Source organism: Varanus komodoensis, unplaced genomic scaffold, assembly GCF_004798865.1.
Source record: "Varanus komodoensis strain SLA01 unplaced genomic scaffold, ASM479886v1 scaffold39, whole genome shotgun sequence".
Taxonomy (NCBI): Eukaryota; Metazoa; Chordata; class Lepidosauria; order Squamata; family Varanidae; genus Varanus; species Varanus komodoensis.
In genome coordinates this window covers 3,042,794-3,063,957 of record NW_025335922.1, presented here as the reverse complement: position 1 = coordinate 3,063,957, position 21,164 = coordinate 3,042,794, and the positions used below count along the sequence as shown (strand labels likewise).

The 21,164-nt window shown below is 43.7% G+C and overlaps 1 non-coding gene across 1 annotated transcript; it reads right to left on the bottom strand.

The window, feature by feature from the left end:
- Positions 1-3,811: 3,811 nt before the first annotated feature.
- Positions 3,812-3,885, bottom strand: TRNAT-AGU. Its single transcript has one exon. It is a non-coding gene; the product is annotated as a tRNA-Thr (tRNA).
- Between the last annotated feature and the right edge of the window lie 17,279 nt (positions 3,886-21,164).

The following is a 21,164-nucleotide window of genomic DNA, read 5'->3' as shown; positions in this document are numbered from 1 at the left end:
TGATCTCCTCTAGGACTGACCGGTTTGATCGCCTTGTGGTCCAAGGCGATCAAACCGGTCAGTCCTAGAGGAGATCAACCCTGACTGCTCTTTAGAAGGCCAGATAGTGAAGATGAAACTCAAATACTTTGGCCACCTAATGAGAAGGAAGGACTCACTGGAGAAGAGCCTAATGCTGGGAACAATAGATGGCAAAAGAAGAAGGGGACGACAGAGGATGAGGTGGCTAGATGGAGTCACTGAAGCAGTTGGTGTAAGCTTGGGTGGACTCCGGGGGATGGTGGAGGACAGGATGGCCTGGAGGAATGTTGTCCATGGGGTCATGATAGATCGGGCACGACTCTGCAATTAAACAACAACAACAACTTTTATGAGCAGTGAAAAGTGCTGGGGTGCAGCGCTTACCCTGGTTTAGTTTCCTTTGGAAGGAAGTCACAGGAAGCATATGGATATTTTTTAATATTCACATGAGTTAACAGGTGAAACCACTTGAGTGCAGGTGCTGCTTAAGCACACCAAAGTCTGCTGCTGCTACGTTCTAGGGACCTGTCCAACAGCACCCTGGGAAATTTACAGAGACAATTAGAGCACTGTGTGGGTGTCTGTAGCCCACTCAAAGTTCACACCATTCTTTGTTTCCTTCACAGACAGCTAGATTGCCTCTCCCCTTACTAACAGGGTGGGGGAAAGCATGTCCTTCTGCAAAAGTCTTTTTACCTTCCAGAGGAGCATCTCAAATGGCTTTCTAGTCATTTTTCAGGATTTTAAAATTCATTTGCAAACTTATGTTCATATTAACACAATGAACCTGTTAGTGGATTTTTGATGAATGGTATAAACAAGCAAAATGACCAGACATAGCACATTCATTATGAGTGGTCATTTTGCTTGCTTGTTTTTGCAGTACTTTATTTTCTGCATGACATCGCCTGCATATCAATCAATTGGAAGAGCACAAGATGTGAAAGCAGTAGACTACACTGCACAAATAATTTGTGTGAGAACGTTTGGAGTAACACAGAGTTTTTTTTTTTTTTTTGTCAGTGTTTCATGGTTCTAACTTCAATTTCAGCTGGTGATTTCCCAAAACACGCTGGGGACTCTACATGTGTGTAGCAATCATTTGAGATTCTATGTTTTGTTGTTTATGCCACTTATTGGTAGATGGACATTAAATCACATTTCAGCCCCCCTGCTTTGTGTATTGCCCGTGAATGGGTATATTCTGCACATTTTCAATCCTCCTAAAGTTTTATATCAACTAGGGATATGATATGATGGATATGGTCTATATAGTCACACTGCCATCTTTTGACAATGTTATACAGGGTTGAGAAAGGTTGATGGGATTGATCCTTTTTTCTACTCCCTGTCTGACTTTCTTTGGAAGCACCAACATCTAAACAAGAATGCCTGCATAGTTCAGAGTGAGGATTAGGAACCCAGGCTTTCCCTTTTGTAGAATCACAGAGCTGGAAAGGTGCATCCCTAGTGGATGGTTGCCAGGCTCTCCTTCAAGAACTTCTCAAATCAAAGAAGTAAAACGGAAACAAAGCATGCCCATTTTAATTCATTTTTGTCTGTATGTTTTATTCAGGAGTGGGTGCTTTCTCCTGCAATCAGTAGTTTGGTTCCAGGATCTGCCTTCCTCAAATATAAGCAACTTACCTTCCATGAAAAGAAAGCTTTCATTCATGCAAGCCCTACCACCCAATTTTCAGGGAAGCTTCCCTCCTCATCATATCATATATCATATCATATCATAACTCACCCCAGTCAGCAGGTCCTCCTGAACACTTCTGTAGCCTTTTCAGGGGCTGAACAGGGGGCCATGGGAAGAAGGAAGCAGGGAAGGTCACCACTGCCAGCCCAGATGCTCACACTTAAATCGGGAGGCAAACAGTGGATTTGCAACACATAGAGGCATTGGAGGAGGCGCCCTACGATCACCCTTGGGGGCAGTTAGAAAGATCTCAGCAGATGTCTACTTCCACTTTCTTCAGTCTGGAGCCCTCCAGCCCTGTTGGACTATAAGTTGTACCATCTCCAGGCAACATGGGGGTTAAAGGCCTTTCCCTGCAGAAGTAGTTCAGCAGACAGATACACTTGGTGCTTGTCCTGACTGGCATTCCCAAAGTCAATAATAATCCTAAAAGATTAATCCTCAGTAGAGTATAGTATGGAAAAGAAGGAACCAGCCATCGTAATATATTTACATACAAATTATGCCTTGATGTTTGTTTATGTAAAGTTCCCTCAGTGGTCCTGCTTTAATTATGTCTCCTTACAAGATCCTTTGATCCTTTTTAGACATTGCTTTCCCTCTGAAAGCTCCTACCATAGAGATTTCAAAAAGTCTTTCCATCTTCATTTGTAGATTGATGATTATATCAATATATATGCTACTAGTCCCCTGATGTCTTCAGAGCCTAAAAGGAGAAGTGTGGCTTTTGGCAACTCAAAATTGATTTCACATTTCCTATCGTTTTCCATTTTACTTTCCTACTACCTCTCCTCATTGCGCTCACATTTGGATTTGCTCTTTCAAGGCTTGTAGTCTCCTTACCAAGGCTAGAGTTCAAACGTGGCTATGAGGGAAGCAGAGATAAAGTACTTGCCAGCAGATAATCCATGCAAGGGAGAGTTCAGTGTAATATCACCTCCAGTGAGGCAATTGGTTCCACTGAGCAATACTGGGACATCACTCAAATATTTTTAATACTCTAGCTACTACTTAACATTTATTCTGCTCCAATATTATGCAGCACTTAGTGCTTTGCAGATCTGAGAAAGGAAGGAATGAAGAGACATAAATTGTTCTCCCTTTCTTTCTATCAAAGAACTAGAACATTGAGGTCACCCAGTGCATTGATTGGACATCAATTGGTTGTTAGAGAGCTGGAATGGTGTGTGTGTGTGGGGGGGGGGGGCAGGGTGAGAGTGTTGGACTGGGGGCCTGGGAGATCCAGGTTCAGTCCTGAAGCTCACTCTGGTTAGGCGGAGAGTGAGGGGCCCAGTCACTCACTCTCAGCCTAACCATCCCTCACCAGGTTGTTGCTGTGAGGATAAAATGGAGTGAAGGAGGACTATGTAAACTGACTTGGGTTCCGCACAAGAGGAAAAAAATGTGGGATATAAAAGTAATATAATAATAATCAATGGCACATAGTTAATCTGTGAAATGGTAGTTCCGATGCATGTATTTTATCTTGCAGTCTCACTGCATCATGAGCTGTATAGTCTTCAGAGTTCATACTGGTTTCTGGAATATTCCTGAGCTCCTGTAGAGAATACCTGAGAGGCTGCCGGATGTTGGAGACTCCTTGCTGGTAGAGAGTTACATCCGTGGACAGAAAAAAAATGTTGACTCCTGGAAGCCTCCCTGGTGCAGTAGCAGAAAGCTAAGAAGAGGAAATGAGCCCTGCTGGATCAGGCCAAAGAACATCTAATCCAGTGTTCTGCTCCTACAGTGGCCAACCAATTGCCAATAAGAAACCCACAAGCATGACTTGAGTGCAACGGCATCCTCACACCCATAGGTCCCGCAACCAGTAGGCATACTGCCAGTGCTACTGGAGGGAGCATATACAAACATAGAAGCTGAGGGAGTCAGAAGGGGTTTCCGGGGCCATCTAGTCTGACCCCCGGCTCCAGCCGGCTCTGCTCATGACATGCCTACCATGTGCATGTCTAGCCTATCCTTGCACACCCTCACCGGTGGTGTAAGTGGTGTGACAGCAGATGTTCTGGGGGCCTCCCTGCTTTGCAATTGTGAACTTCAAAAATGTAAATGGCCCAAGAAAGCTAACTGAGGCACCACTGGGATTTGAACCCAGGATCTCCTCTTTACTAGACAGGCGCTTTAACCAGCTAAGCCACAGTGCCTGAAATTGCAGCCACAGCACCCGAAGTTGATGGCCACCATTTTGATAGGCTTCGCCTTCCTAAATTTGTTTCATTCCTTTTTAAAACTATCCAAATTGATGGCTATCACTCCATCTTGTGGAAGTGGATTGCACAATTCTACCATGCACCATGTAAAGTACTTCCTTTTATCAGTACGGAATCTCCCATCATTGCACTTCTTCATCAGATGACACCAGGGTCTAGTATTATGAGAGACGGAGAAATCCATTTCCCAATCCACTTTCTTGGCACCAGACATAGCTTTGTAGACCTTTATTATGTCTCCCCTCACTCACCTCTTTTCCAAGCTGAACAATCCCAGAGGGTATAACTTTTCTTCATAGGGGAGTTTCTCTAGCCCTTGATCACTCTAATTGCCTTTTAGAAAAATACACTGTATTTTTCCCACCTCTGCCCTTACTGTTATAAGAGTGGTAGGAGGTGAAACAGAGTGTGTCAGAGACAGATTAGGGAGACCTCATATCCACAGGATCCCAAACCCTCCCATCCCTCAAACTATCCACTGCAGGGGAGAAAAACTAAATCAGCTAATTTAAAAGACCATGTGGAATAACAGAGAGAAAGAAAACCTACATAATGACACATAACAGACTTCTGGCCAGGCCGGAAAGAAGCAAGCGGGGGCTGGGGACTGGCTGTTCTTTCTGTCCTCCCTTTGGCCTCCATAAGGATTGCTCTGTTAATTCTTCTTGCACTGGAAGTCTGGGAGTGCAGCATTTACTGGGAGAATGTGCAGTGGATCTCAGAAAACAAAGGCACAAAATACTGTCTTGCAATTCTCTAGGTCCATATTTGGTTGGAATTCCATTTTGAGACAGACTTTGATGCCAACTGTACTGAAAAGGCAACTTGGGTTGAAAAAAAGGTCAACAGACCAGGGGAAATATCTCCATAACTCTATTGCTAGTCAGAGTTATAAAGGCAGATGGACCCAAGTACCAGGATCAGGGGTTTGACACACACAGGGAATTAAGGAGAAGACAAAGCAATTTTCCTTTTCCAGCTGCAGTCTCTGTAAGTACAATGACAAGAAAAATGGTAGAGTGGCTGTTTACAAATTGCCAAAAAGAGAGATGGAAAGAAGGTACGAATTTGCATAAATGTTGCATTTGCTGATTGATATGTGTATGAGCAAATTTAGGAAGACCTACTATTCCATAAATCCAAATACAGTATAGTGGGAAAGGCTATGTGATTAGCTATACAATATGTGCATTTAAACAGCAAGAAGGCCTGTCACTCCCAACCTACAGTCCCTAATTTGTCACAATTCTACTTGAGAAGGAAGATTTGGGGCTGATGGCTTCTTTTCTTTGTTCATTAGTAGCATGAGCACAACAGCAAAGAACTGTGATGTTCTCTGGGCGGTTAATCATAACATTTTAAACCACAGACATTCACACAAGTGAAAACTCAAAACAGAATAAATAAAACAAAAATGGGAAAAATCTGCTTAAATTAATAAAACCACCATACCTGGCAAAATATTAATACTAGTGCCATGCCAAGCATTTCTCCCACGTTTTTCAAGCATTCTCTTTCAGTATGAGAGAAGAGAAAATGCTTTCAAAATGCAATTCACCGTTAAATAATATTTTGGAGAAGTTCTCTAGATCTGCATTGAGTTCCTGGTCTGTACTGACCTTATGGATACGGTGGCTAAGGCATGGGTGCTGGCGCCAGGTCTTCCACTGTAGACTCCTCTGGCAGCAGCCTGGAGCTTCCTTGGATCCTGCACTTCAATTAAAGGCCAGGGAAGACATCATGAGGTAATTCCTCCTGCAGGGAAAAATACCAACTGGAAAGGAAACCTGCACACCGCACTCTTGGCTCTCTCAAATTGATTGGGTCAGCTCAAAAATACCACAGAAACCCTGAGAATATTTATTATTTATTCAGTCATTCATTCAACTTTTATTCTGCAACAACTAGTCTAAGTGGATTACAACACTATTACATAAAATAACAACAAGTTTGAAAACACATAAAAGCAACATACAATAAAACCGAGAATATGCAGCCGAGGGGTCAGATATCAATAAGTTAAAATATATTAAGGCTAAAAACTCTATAAATAACATCCTAATATAAAATCCATTATTAAAATGTCTGGAGAAGAGAGATGTTTTCACCTGGCTCTGAAAAGATTGCAAAGATGGTGCCAGGAGAACTGCTTTTGGAAGGCCATTCCATAAAAGGGGGGCAGCCACTGGGAAGGTCCCTCTTCTATTTGCCATCTCCTTTACCTCTTTAAGGATGGCTCTCTCAGAAGGGACTCCTCACCAGATCTTAGGGACCAGGTACATATATATAAGGGAGGACAGTGGGAAAAGAAAACTTTCAGGGAATTGGAGGATGGACTTTAGCACAGCACTAGTTCCATCTCTTCCCCGGAGCTGGACACAACACTGCCTTCTCATCTGCAGAATGGAGACCAGCCAGCCAGCCACACACAGCAGTGGCAAAACACTCAAAAATTCAAAAAACCCTTACGCACACACACGTGAATATCCCTGGAGAGATGCATATGGAGACGGTAAGTAACAGCAATGGGAAGCAGCACCAAAGAGAGCTGTGTGTTTCATGCACTCTGCCCTGTGCCAGCTAAGTTAGTCCAGATTTCTCAAGTTTTGTTGGATCTTTTTTCAGCTGACAGAACTCAAGGAGGCTGGCAAAATGCTGGGACAGTTCCAAGGAACCACTTCTATATCGCAACCTTGTCCATCTGGGCTTATAAAATTTGGCAGGGAGGAAACAGCCAGCTGTGTCAGGGAGGTAATGAATGCTTCCTTGTGAGAGGGACTGGTTCTAGGCTGCCTAAAAGAGGCAGTGGTGTGTTCACTGATGAAGAAACCCTCCCTGGAGGCAGAAGAACTTAATAACTTTAAGCCAGTAGCAAATGTTCCTTTCCTGGTCAAGAAAACCAACTCCAGATGCTTTTGGATAAGATTTGGATTTCACTTGGGGTTCAGGGCAAGTATGGGCATGGAAGAGCCTTGGCCACCAAGTATGATGACCTGTGTCAGCAGAGAGAAAAAAGGAAGGTTCCTGATTATTTTCCTTGATCTCTTGGTGGTTTTTAATACTATCAGCCAGGGTAATCTTCTAGGGTGATTGTCTGAGCTGCAAGTGGGAGAAAAGGCATTGTAGTGGTTCCACTCCTACTTGTCTGGCTAGTTCCAGAAAGTGAGGGAATATTTTTCAGCCCCATGCATTCTCCAGCCTGAAGTTCCCTGGGCACTGGTTTTATTTCCCATGCTACTATCATTCTGGCACCAGGTAAGTACTATCCTAATACTTCTCAGCATAGTATCAAGAAGGATGACCTCTACACTTCCTCAATTATCTAGGTGCTAACTCCAGATGGACAACTTTAGAGCCCTGCAGGCTCTTCCTTCTCATGGTCCTTTGTCCTCCAAACAAACATGGATCGGACAGCCCTTCAAGCACAGGACAATTCGAAGAAGAGGACTATTCTCTAACCAGCACTTCAAATAGAAGACTCTCCTCTAACAGAGGTCCATGGCCATCCCATGCTAAGGTTGCAAACTGAAGATCCCTCTTTGCTGGAAAATCCCTCTTCGCTGGAATGAAATCATGCCAGTACAATCAAGAAAGCAGCATGTTCTGTTTCAGGTCAACACTGCTCACTAATCCTGGACATACTAAGTCTTGCCAAGTACGTGGGATAGGAGAAAACAAAACAATTATGAGCAACAACAACAACAAACAAAAATGAAGAAGGGACCAAGAAGAGGTGGGAAGAAGACAGTGTGACACTCTCAAAGGGTGGTGTGATTCTCTGAGTCTCCACAACACTAATCAAGCCCCGCAGATTCTAATCTTCGCTGTAATTAACTTTATCCAAATGAGCAGCAGGCTGAGTGGCTTTGTTTGGGAGTTCTTCTGGCAATTTAATGTGTCTTGAAAATGACTTGGCAACTTCTTGGAGGAAGAAGGGGAAAAGAGAGGAAGATTAATGGGATGCCAAACATGTTTATCCCTTCTAATGAAAAGGAACTGTGAAGGAAGCTTTATTGCTTCACCCCTGGAATAAATAGATGAGACACTAGGACTAGAGGAAACTAGAGTTCCAAATTGTTTAAAAAAAAAAAAAACTTTCAGCATAACAAAAAACCCCTGTTGAATCCAATGATTATGTGGGTTACTATCATAAGGCAGGAGAGATCATGCAACTGTCCCTATCCCAAGTTAATGCAAGTGGGACAGGGATGGACATACTCAGCTTTGTACCTCCTCCCAATCTGGCCATACCTCTTTAGGTGCTGATGAAGGGCTTCCTATACCAATCTTTCCCCCTACCCACAAGCCTCATAACTTGAAGTATATGAGCCAGGCTGGTCATAAAGAGACTCCTTTCCTCACCCCTCAGGTCACCAAGCCCAGGATAACATCTTTCAGGAATTCCCATTTGTAGTGCCTCAAATGTCCTTACTTGCACCTGCTAATTCCTCCCACAGCCCTGCCATCCAAGGGGTAAAGTTTCTGCTTAATCCTTCTTGATCCACCTGCCTAAACTATGCTCCCAAAGGTAGCCTAGGAAGACCATATGACCTACTCTGTTGGAAGGCAACCTACTTTGTTTGAACACTTGCAAAGTTTGGCTAAAGAACTGTAAGACGGGAGAGCAGGATCCCAAAGTGTTGGCAGCACTGCTATTTGTACACCTTGACTAAGCCCCACAACCTTGCTTGACTTGGAGCTGAGGGAGTCCATCACATGATTGTCACACCAGCAACGTACTGATGAACTGGTGAGCTTATCAACCCACAACCATGAGGCAAAAGTTGAGGAAACAGATTATGCCTTCCTCCACATCACCTAAGTGAAGGGCATAGTTCACTAGTAGAAGATATCTTTTGCACCCTCAGTCTTTGATATCTCCAGGTAGGCCTGGGTAATCCTGGAGTGCCTCTACCAGTTAGTGTAAACCAGCCATCTCCAACTAGTCTCTTCCAGATGTGCAGATAATACAGAGCTAGGTGGATCTATGGTTTTTCTATAAGGTATGTTATTTCTATGGTCATAATTTCTGCTTCATGGTAGGCTTTCCCTCTTCAAACCCATAACCTTTTCCCATGTCTGCTGTGAATAAAACAAACTGTTCTCTACCTCTTGAAATGATATGTCAGTGTAAGCATTTTTTCATGGAAATGTGGAAACACCAACATTAATACAGTCCAACAGAGTGGTCATATAGCCTCATCTAGAGCACCATAAGGATTCCCAGCTCTAATGCCAGCAAAGATCTCTTCATTCTGAGCTGGGAATCCACAGCTGGATTGTCCTCCCCTTGAAGACAGCATGGATAGAAATACACTGGCTGCATCTCTAAGGGCATTAAAACAACCTCAGAGAAGGGGAAACAAGGGCCAGGGAGGGGAAGAGACTGGGCCCAGAGCTCCAAGCTCCCTGTCTGAAGCACTGCAACTAGATGGGTGAAACTGTCTAGGAGAAGCCATGAGGTCAAGATCACCAACCTGTTCCTCCCACCCTGCATAGGATGCCCATATGCCACTGAGTTCGGAGGCCACCCCATTGGATTGAGCCCCAAGTCATTATTATTCCAGTGCTGCGTTCCAGTATGGAACTATGAGTAACACACACACAGGGGCCTCGCTTGATGTCGTCTTCAGTACAAAAGGAAGTAATGAATACATCCAGTCAGACTGTTGAGTTACCAACCTCCTGCTGGGATCATAACCCTATACATAAAGGATGTACAGATCTCACAGGTCTATCATGCCCTCCTAAATAACCCCATAAAAGCAGCTGATCCTGTTTGGCTTTCTTTAGTTGAATGAATATAGTAAGCCTCTATTTTAGAGGATTTAGTATGTCCAGATCCAAGATATGATAAAAATACAGCACTCACTTTAAATCATGAGATTTTCTTCAAAGTAACACAATTTCGGGGTGGGGGAACGCCTTTATGGTTTTATGGAGTTCTGATCATCACCCTTTTCAAGCTTTGATTTTTTTTAAAAGAAAGCTGAAGTTTCAGTACTCCAGGGCTGGCCTGCAGAACAGTTCTTGCCAAAATGCTTTCTCTTCCCATTTCCTTCTATTTACCGTTCTGTAGGATTTGAAATAGGAGGCTTCAGCTGTTCTTCTGTGTTTTTTCTCTCTCTCATTTGCTGCTACAAATACTAGTCTGTAATAGTCCACATGCTGAATATACATTATCAATGCAAAAGCCACATGCATATTGTCTATCAGGCACACAGTATTAATAAATCATGCAGGTGGAATAATCGGACACCATCTTCCCAGTGAACACACTCCTTCTATCTTGCTCCAAAGGAGGCAGCTGTGGAGCATCCCCAAACAGTCCAAAATTCAGACCCCTGTGTTGTTCTGTATCAACAAACCAGCTCTAGCAGACTTTTTCCCCACCTGAAGCAAGTTTTGTAAAGCTAGTGAGTCTCAATTGCCCATTCAGGACCAAGCTTCCTAAAGAACATGTTATAACCGAGGAAACAATTTCTTGTTCCTGGAGAAATTCATCCCCACCTCCTACTGTGAGGACTGCAGATAAACTCAAAGGGGCTGAGGAAGCCTGTGGGGATGGCAGATGTCATCACTGTCCTTGCTAACCAAAGAGTCCTGGCATCCTGACCCTCTGAGCCCTGGCTGCACCACACTGCCAAATCTATGTGTTGGTTTCCTTAGCTCACATGCCCACATTCACGTGGGGAGATCAGAGGCCTGGGCCAAGGAGCCATATTGCCTCAGGGGTGGATCACATAGCATAGCCCTGCTGTCTTTTCAGCATGTAGACTCCAACCCCATGATAGACACATGAAGGAAGCTCAGTCCCTATCACACAGTTCATATTTTACTGGTATCCAACAGAATCCTTCTCTGGTTAAGAGCACTTGTTTATTTCTAGAAATGAATAGAGTCTACTTCCCCCTAGTAAGATCCATAGTCCTCTATGGAAGCTCTTCCTACTGTGGAAGAGTCAGGGTTAGAAGATCTTCTGCTTGCCTGCTTAAAACGTATGCATTTCCCCCATTTTAAAAGCAAATTGGTGGAACCAACTCTGCAGCAGTGGTGAAGCATCTCAGGCTCAGGGGCCACATACAGACCACCTGGGGACCCAATCCCACCCTCTTGAGTTTCTAAGATGGCCATATTGCTTGACCTTCAGCCTGTCTGCACCTTTATTCTCTATCTCTGGCCCGTGTGAACTTCACCTGCCTTTTCCAGCTGTAGCCTAAAGTTAGCCCATGTCATGCCAAGGGTCCATAAAGCTACGTAAAAAGCTGGGTCCAACCACTGTTCCTCAGCCTGAGAAACTCAGATTTGCTGTGAGGATGAAACATTCTGAGCTCCTTGGAAGCAGGATGGGATGACAATGTGACATCAAGAGTAGCAACATGTTGGCATTATACCGGAAGATGTTAACAGACAGGAAATCTATTTGATGTTGCATCTAATTACAGCGCGAGGATTGCATTTGCTCAATATTGGAAAAGTGAGGAGCTGCCCACCGATGGATTGATTCTAAGAAAGATCTTGGACTGTGCAGAAATGGATAGACTGACTTTATTGTTGAAGGAGAAAGAGGATACTGATTTCTATCGAACGTGGGACTCTTTTTATAATTGGCTGGAGAAACGGGACTTGGCGTAAATTTAGAGATGTTTTTCAAACTATGATAAACTAACTGGAATTTGATATTAGAATGTTAAAAAAAATGTAGTAGGAGGTTGACCCAGTGAATCCAATGTTAATGTTTGTGATGTTTGATTTTTTTTTAGTATTAGTTTAATATATATATATATATATATATATATATATATATATATATATATATATATATATTAGAGTAGCAACATGTTGATGTTGGGGGAAAATATTCTCTGCTGAAAAACAGTGTATTGATATTGAGAAATCAGAGATTGAATCCTCTTGAAGACTATCCTTCTAAAAAATATAACACAATTAGTATCTGGGCTTCTTTAGAAATGATCCTTCTTTCACAGGAATATGTGAGCAATAGAGAGTTGTCTTATAGGCAGTTCTCTTGGTAGTGGTAGGGTGACATTCAACCCACTTGTGTTCAGCTGACTTTTAGCACCTCACCAACTCAAGAGCTGAAAGTGGGCCGACTCAGGAGGGATATCTGTCACTCCTGTTTTTAAAGTGGGAGTAATTTGTGGTTTTTATTTTATTATTTTAAGGCAAGACATTTCCATACATTCTAGCCCCAGTTTGCACAAATTCTAGCTGCAATTTGTTCAAACTGTATGCAAGGTGCAACTGGCAAATATGCATATTTTCCTGCTTTAAAACCTGTACAAAGCACTGCCCATTTTTAAAGTGGAAGAGCAACTGCCAGCTGCTCCTCACTTTGAGAAAACTGATGCCAGCACTAGATTAATAAGCCAGAATGCAGTGGGCTGAGTGGGCCAGTCTACGGAATGTTGACCCCCACAACCTGATTCCATGCACTTCCCTTTATTTTGGTCTTAAAGAAACTGCAGTGAAACACTGACAATACTTCCTTAGATGCAGACATTATATTGGTCTACATTCGCTACAGCTGAGTGAAGCCTTGAGCAGGCCAAATATATAAAAAGCCTTAAAATAATCAACTAAAAATAATTAAGTAAAATTATGCAAAGCTCATTTTGACATGTCAAGTTTTTAAATTAGAGTATTGCAAGATAAAATGATGGAAGAAAATAGAATTGATTTAGGAGGTGGCTGCACCAATTCTTAGAGCAAGTCATTGTGAACTGTTCTTGTTCTCTATCCTTATTCTGCTGCTGGCATCACTTTAGAATGCCTTCCAGGAATGACTTATTTAGCATCTGCCACATGTCTGCAGTTGCATCTGGAATCCCTGCCTAATACAGTTAAACATTCTTTCTGGGCCAAATTCTACTGAAGCTTCTGAGTCTAAGCTTAGTGCTGCTGATGAGAAGGGAGTGTTTTGGCTTTTGGTACTACTTTGAGGGCCATTGCACATATTACATTTGCCATGCTGCCCATCTGGATCACCATAGATGCAGCAGCCAGAAAATGTTTAAGTAAGTAACATAAGGAAGGGCACAACCAGGAGCTGGTTCCAGCAAGGCCCTTCCGTGTGCATCACAGGTTCTTTTCTGGTAGGAAAGATCAATGATGCATACAAAGACTGTCTACTCAATCAGCCAAAAACTTGCCTTCTAATTATTGGTGGCATCTGATGGAACAGCCTTTCCCGAATGTTTCTCAAGATGCTTGGACCAACAGTGACCATTACCCTTGGCCACTGGCCATGCTTACTGGGGTCGGTGAGAGTTGGGAGAAATCAGGTAGAGGAAAGCTATTCATGTCTTCCCCTTCCTTCCATGAAATCCTTTGGGCTACTGGGCAGCATAAAAGTGAAATAAATAAAATATCCTGGGCTGACTCTACACCCGACTTTTTCCACAGTGCTGTATTTCCAGAATAACTTCTCCAGCTGTCCTCCTTTTATTCTGGAATTTTCATGACCAGCTTCATTCCAGCTTTCCTCCTTCTTGTGCTCCAGTAGTGGTGTGTCCCATTACGAGTATTTTCACTCAGAGCTGTCCTTCTTTCCCCTGTTGGAGAGGAACTGTCCCATCTAGGCTCAGACTCCACAAAACAGCAGCAACCCAGTTGCTTTCCTGCTTTTCTCTACTGCCAACCTGGACTTCTCCCCCTGACTTGCAAATGCCACTCCACTCTAAGAATAAAATTACTTTATAGGGGTTTTCTATGTTTTCCTAATTGTCCTCTTCCTTGAGAAGCAACTAGCTGAAATGCACATCTACTCAGAAGTAAACCACACGACCTTCGGCAGCCTTACTCTTAAATGAGTCTTCACACCTGTGCAGAACTAATTGTGCTAAACACAAGCACACACAAAATGAAGGCAACTTCCCTGCACACAGCTTCTTTCCTTTCAACTCCTCCTGCCATGCTCTGAAATAATGGCAGCCATCAACAAGCAAGCAACACGCACGCATAGCACGAGGGGATACATATGCGGTGCTGGAAAACAGCATGCGAACTGTGGCTTTCCAGCAAGTCTTTCCACGTCTGCTATGAGTATGGAACATGGATTTGGATATAACTGCACTGTGATGAGATCTTAATGAAATGAGGCTCGGTATAGATCCAACCCTGGTTCCTTTCACCAACAAATCATGTGGATGGTCTGGTATCTTCAGTGCTTGCCTTCCTACTCACTTCTTTATCACTACCAATCTAACATTAATTCTTTCTGCTCCATAGAAAATACCAGCCATCACCAAGATCCCAGTGATTCTTTTCCAGCTGAATCTAAACATTTGTTCTTTCTGTGTGCTCTGCCTTTTGAAGCTGTCATTCATTTCCACTTCACTCATTGTTCTTCTTGGGTTCCTTCTTCTCCTCATATCTCTTCAGGAAATCCTCTTCATCTCCTTTGATGACTCTTTACCTTAAACTCTCCTGACGAATGTTATCACCTCTATGCATGCTTGGAGTGGGAGGCATTTCTCTCTCAATCACTTAAACAGGTTCAGTAAACCCAGTCCTTAATTTGTCTTCTTTTCCCACTCTGCAGGACTTACTCCAGGTTCAGAGGGGCAAAATGCCTTCTGGTGAGACCACTCGGAATGTGGTGGGGCTCAGCAGACTTACCAGTCAGTGGCAGGTACAAGTGTTGATTTGAACAGCGGGAGTTGGCTACCATTTTCATTTCCCAAAATGCCGCTGATATAGCATCAATCTGGGGCATTCTGAGCAATTAAAATAGCAGTCCCCAAACACTGTAGTCCCAGACACAGCTTCTGGATGGAACACAAGTTCTAAAGGGGGCCCTGGCAATTGCCAAAGGCCAGTTGCTGGAACTGATTCTATTCATTCTCCTGGTTTCAGCTCCTGGCCTTCTGCTAATCACCCACAAACCCATGTGTCCAGTTTCCTCTTTTAACCATTTTTGTTTCAAGTACCCAATCCAAGATGTCTTACCTCTATCTCAAAATGAACATGGCACAGTTCAGCTTTCCCCAGGCTCATGCCTTCCGGATAGTGTGGGACTATGTTGATTGGTTGGGTATTCTTGGTTGCTGGGTATCGTGATCCAAAACATCTTAGAAGGCACTGGGTTGAGAATGTCTGCTGTAGACAAGCCCTCCACAGTCAGATAACTTTAGCTGTTATTTGCTCTCTGTCTCAGCCACATAACTTGGGCTGACTACTTCTTCTCCCACTCCTTACTAATCACTTCTAACCCAAATTCAACATCACAAAATGTGAACCCTTCCGTCTATAAATATCACACAAATGCATCTGTCTGTCTGTACAACATGGTGGCTTCAACATGGTTACTGAAGCCCTATAGCCTTAAGGAATGGCATCCTGTTGAAGACAGTCAGTCACAGGGCCTGGGTCAGTCAGTATGGTGTTCTGCTAGAAAGTCTGTGACTGATGAGACCCATGTTCGAATTGCCAGTCAGCCATGAAGCTCACTGGGAAACTTTAGGCCAGACACCGACTCTCAGCCAAACCTGCCTCACAGAGTTGCAATGAGGATAAAATAGGAGGAAGAACCATACATGCCACCTGAGCTCTTGGGAGGAGGAGTGGGAGATAGATGCAATGCATGAATTATGTCTTGCACTCCAAGTTATGTTTTGCATCCACTGTAAATGAACCATAGGTTATTGTTGAAACACGGGTTGTCTGAACTCAGTTGAGCTAACAAGCCATGATGAACAACACATTGTTCACAAGAATGAACAGGTGGTTGTTCATGGTTAACAAGCCATAACTTGTTAGCACAGCTGTGCTCATACTACACAATAACTCAGTTCAACAACAACCCACACTCAATTCTTGAATATGGGCTGTTGTGTTGTCTGAACTCAAGAGATACCTTGGAAAGTAACTGTTAGGCAGACGGATGTGAACTAGATGGCCAAATGGGGAATATATAAATCTGTAAGTTTTGATTTCTCCCTCTTTTGAGTTTTTAAAATCTCAAGTTCTTTGTCCACTGAAAATGTAGAAGTTGGAGAATTTTGGCAAATTCTTATCAACCCCAAACTGAAATTCAGTTCTCACCCATCCTTATGCATGTGCCGATCCAGTGTAAGATCAGTTCTTGGGCTCCTACCCTCCCCTGAAACATTGGCTAAGCAGGGCAGGACACAGTGGCTTTTAGGTTGAATTCACAGCTGCAGGCATTCTCTGTCTGCTCTCCGAAAAGCAATGAACACTGAAAGCCAAGACTTGGCAACCAAAGCCCTTCTTTTCACAGCCGTGCAAGACTTGCTGGGAGGGGATCTTATTCCCCACCTACACAATCAGCTTTACCTGTGTTGTGATTTAGCTTGATTTGGTGGGGCAGGCAAAGGAATGAAGGCATGCAGGCCAATTATTAAAGGAGGCATTCAGGACCGTGTGCTTTTCAGAGATGGAAGCTATTGGGTTTGATGAGATTGGATTGCTGCTGAATTCCTTCCTTGTCAGTTACTTTGCATGGAATGCACATTGCTAAGACCCTGCAAGCACAACCTGGAGAGAGAGAGAGAGAGAGAGAGAGAGAGAGAGAGGGTGTTCAAGTGGCAGGCATGGGGCAGCCAACAATGCAATTTCTACTCAGAGCAAACCCCACTGAATTCCCACTGCAGTTGCTTATTTACTGCTGGGTAATCTTCACAGTATATTTCCATGTTAACAGGTAAACCAGTGGTGTAGCAGTCCTCTACAGTCTTCATTAAGCTTTGTATGAGATGACCCCTATTTTTGTATGGATGCAGGTAGGGAAATGCTGTTCTTCCCCAACTGCTTTTTTACTTTTAATGGTCACTTCCAAAAAGGTTTCTTAAAAAAAAACAACAAAAACAACTTTAAACTATATTGGCAATTTGGCACTTCACCAGGAGAAAAATCCTGGGATTATCCACTGGATACTGTGCAGTAGCCTCAGATAATCTTATCTTGGGATATGGGATTTATGACCTTTTCATTCCCAAGCTCTGTAGGAACATCAATAAATTCAAAGCCAAACTGAGAATGTGCACAGATCAGATCAGAAAACTTATGGAATGGAACTTGTGCTTATAGGCCTAGAGGAGAGAAGTTCCGTCTTCCCTGCTCAGCTGCCGCTACCCCCACTTCCACCCCCCAGAACCTTGTGATTTGCTCCTGCACAGCAGTGAAAGTAAGACAAGCAGGGCCTCCCTCCTTGGAGCTTCGGTGTTCTTAATCCTACCGAGAACGTGCTTTACACAAGATATAAAAGGCCTTTATTAACTGAGTTACAGTCCAGAACATTCCTGCCTCCTGCTACTGTACCATGTGGCCCCCCACATACCGATCAGTGGAAGACGGAAATGAGCCCCCCATGCAACACAAAGAAAAATGCAAACATACATCCTTGCAGACATCACTGGAATGTTATTTGCAGCAGGGGTAAGTTCCGAGCAGTAAGCAGCGACAGAGAGAACTCTTTTGCTATTTCTGTTGTGACCAGTAGTTCCAATCCAGATTGGTGCTCTGTGCACTTATGTTAGAGTACAGAAAATGAACAACACGAATCTCTAGAAACCCTGACTGGCAACAGCTTTCCAGAATTTCAAAGAGAAATGTTCACCAGATTTACTGAGACTGATTTTGAGACCTTTTTCATACCGAGCATATGCTGTAGCACTGAATATGGCCATTCCCAGGAGAGTCTGATAATCATGCAGCTATTAGTTGGGCCTTATAACTACACCCTTTCAATGTACCTTTGAGGCAGCCTCCGCTATTTTTATACCTGTCCCTTCTTTCCTTCTCTCCTTTTAGACACATCTGTACAGTCAAAGCGGGGCTGGTTTGTTCTCAAACACAACCAAAGGAAAGATGAATGTATCTGATTACTTTCTAGAGTCGTGTTTTTATTTACTCATAAAGTACCATCAGTCTGTATGGCACTGTACAGAATTGAATAGGACAGATCCCTGCCCTAAGGAGCTTACCATCTAACATCTAACAAAAGAAAATGTGGGAAGTGAAAACAGGTGTAAACTGGCAAAAATAGGCAGTTCTTTCTCAGTTACAATAGAGCAGCCTTTTCCAATGTGGTGCCCTCTAAATGTTTTTGGACGACAACTTCCATTATATCTGACTACCAGGCATGCCAACTGGAGCTGCAGACCAAAATATCTAAAGACGACTAAAGATACAGCAGAGGATGGAAGCCTGATGTTTGATGTCTCCTTTGGGGTATCATGCATCAACGTCATGTTATTTTTTGTTAATTACAGGTGGCAATAGAATATCCTTACAGAACAAGAGTAGGCAATTTTAGAGGCCCTGGGGGTCCATTTTCTAACCCCCCAGTCTGTCTGGTGGCCATATTGGAGCAAAAATTTGGCAGCAAGCAATGCCAGAAGATGGAATAAGAAAAATTAAATACGTTTTCAAGCTGAATTTGTCCCTTTTCAGCCTCCATTAAGGTTTGTCACCAAAATTCAGTGGCAAACTGATAATCTTTCACCAGGGCAGCTGGAGTGGTGGAGTCATTATTAGAAGCTAGGAGCACATGCAGCTCTTGGGCTGCATGTTGGTTGTTCTCTGCTTTAGAAAATTCAGAAATATGTCGGTATCCTGTCAGGAGGCATGTTAGCTTAAAACTAAAATGCCCCCATCCATGGGAATTGTGGTAGAACAAAGATAATTTCACTGCACTTGGGCTGTTCTCATCTTGATCTCTGCCCTGAATTTTGTCTTAGCCAATTTATGACAAGTTTCTGCAGTCGACAAGACTCTCGGCCCTTCTTCGCAAGAAAGAGCACATCCTCCCCAATGCAGAAGCAAAGTGGGTTTTTTGAATAAATACAGCATGATATGTACTGCTAGGAAAACAAGTTCATGAACAACCTTTTCACCACACCCCATTGCTTAAATGACAGTTACCACTGCAGTTAAGTATATCAGTACTTATTGTCACAATTGCATTATCTGCTCATTTTATGGGTTTGTTACCCTAATTACACCAACACCTAAACAGTTCTAAACAGAAACTTGAAGGAGCAGGAGCGTCTTATTGACCGTGGGGATGGACATGGAGAGGAAAGGTAATTTTGAAAAGGACAGGAAAATCTAGCCCAAGGCATTCTTAGGCCACAAACCAACTGAGATACCACAAAAAGAGTGCGGTGCGCTGGTTAGGGTGTTGGGCTGGGGACTCAAGAGATCTGGGTGCTAGTCTCCATGGGTGAGTTTTGGCCTGTTGCTCACTCTCAGCCTAGCCCATCTCATAGGGCTGTTGCTGTGAGGAAGAATATGTAGGCTGCCTTGGGTTCCTCCTCAGTGGAAAAAGGCCAGACATAAATGCAATATAGTTGTGATTGTCACTGTCATCCTCATGAAAGCTCAGAAGATTATGGACATCCAGCGCAGATCTTTGCCTACCACTCTTCCTGCTTTATATGTTTGCTAGGCTGCTATTTTTGGCCATCTAGCTGGAGAACTTCAGAGGAGTGGGGAAGGAGTCTGGAGCAACTTGAGGATCCCATGCAACGGGGCTGCTCTGTCCTCCTCCCCTCCCTGTACCTGCACCACCCCCTTTAGCCCATCCCAAAAGTTGCTTTGTTCCTGACCTCTGAGAGCAGCTAGCATGGATCCAGCTGCCAGAAGGCAGGGGCGGGAGCCAGAGCTCTGGTCCCCAGTCCCAAGGTCAGGTGCTGCCCCTGACGTTTGAGCTGGGAATCCCAGCAATCCCATGCCCCCACTTCCAGAAAATGTCCAAGGGGCACGGGATCATTCCCTAAGGAACAAATCCGCATTGTTCTTCTGCATGGCTCTCTCACCTCATGTTGTCCCCTGGTTTCTCACTAGATTTGCCTAAGCTGAATCCCAGCTAATTTATACACTGGGGGCTGTTTCTACTTCTCATGGAGGTAGTAAGTCTATGTCTTGGTAAGCCCAGTTTATTTGACTTCACCTCTTTGATTAGGTATCACACAGAGAGAATTGTGAATGTGTCTCACTGATACTGACAGCTCGACACAAGCCCGGAATTCTGTTGGTTACCTTGAGTTCCACCTTCTAAAAGTTGCCCTACCTATGTTGAGTGGGGTGAACATAAATGTAGTATTGAGAACTGTGCTGCTGGAAAGCTTACATTCATGCCATGGGCCTGTCTCCAATATGCACAAGGAAAGACATGAAAAAATGATCTGTAGGAGGGATAGCCACCCAAACCTCCACTGGCATAGATGGATCACTGCTGGATCAGGTGGGGCCTTAGGCCTAGACTGAAGGCCTCAGCCTGCATTTCAATATTTTATGGCTATTCAGTGGAGAGATTTCTAATCATTCCCCACTTATGTTTTGTTTAATGGTGGAAGTTCAGCTCCAGTTCTGCCTGTAAGACTTTAACCATGTGTGTGTGTGTGCAGACACCTCCCACTCTTGAGTAAAGTATTTGCTTAAATGCTTGAAAAGTTCACCTAGTGCCCCGCCTTTTTTCCTGATTGAGCTCATTTTGTAACATTAGAGGTTTTTACTGAAACATCTAAGAGGCTTGGCACACAGGAGAGAAGGCTGATGTTGGAAGGCAGTGGTACTCTCTTCTCTTCACCTAATTCAGGCTCTACCCTCATCCCTTGTGCTCAGACAACAGCATCACCTAGTGGTCAATTCATCACATTGAGATTCAGGCAAGGTAGTATTTAACCTGTCCAAACTGGGCCCTGCATAATTTACAACAACTGCATAGAATTACGACTTTATTTACAAGTTGCTTAAAAATTGTCCCCTTCAGTAATAATCAGGTTAGGTCTTCAGATAAGAAAAGCAGCACGGTTTATGTGGGGACGACCTCCTTAGCGCTGGCCCCTTGCCATCCACAGTGCCTTGCAGACCTCACATGAAGAACGCAGCTGTGTATGCCACTCTGGCAGACAGCGTGAGAGCAATCAACCTGTCCTTGCGATCGCAGGTAGCAACACATCGCTAGCCATGTTGGGAATGCAGTAAAGTAGCAGCTTTTACAATGCAACTCATTGTCAAGTTATATCAGTCATGGCAGAGCGGTGGCCCTCCAAATGTTGTCAGACAACAACTCCATCATTCCTAACCATTGCACCTGCTGGCCGCCACTGCTGGGAGTGGTCATTCAGCAACATATGGAGGGCCATAAGGTCCCTAGGCTGCCACGTGCAGGTGCTCCCTTGATTATTCTGGACTCAGTACCTGGCATGTGAAGCGATTTCAAA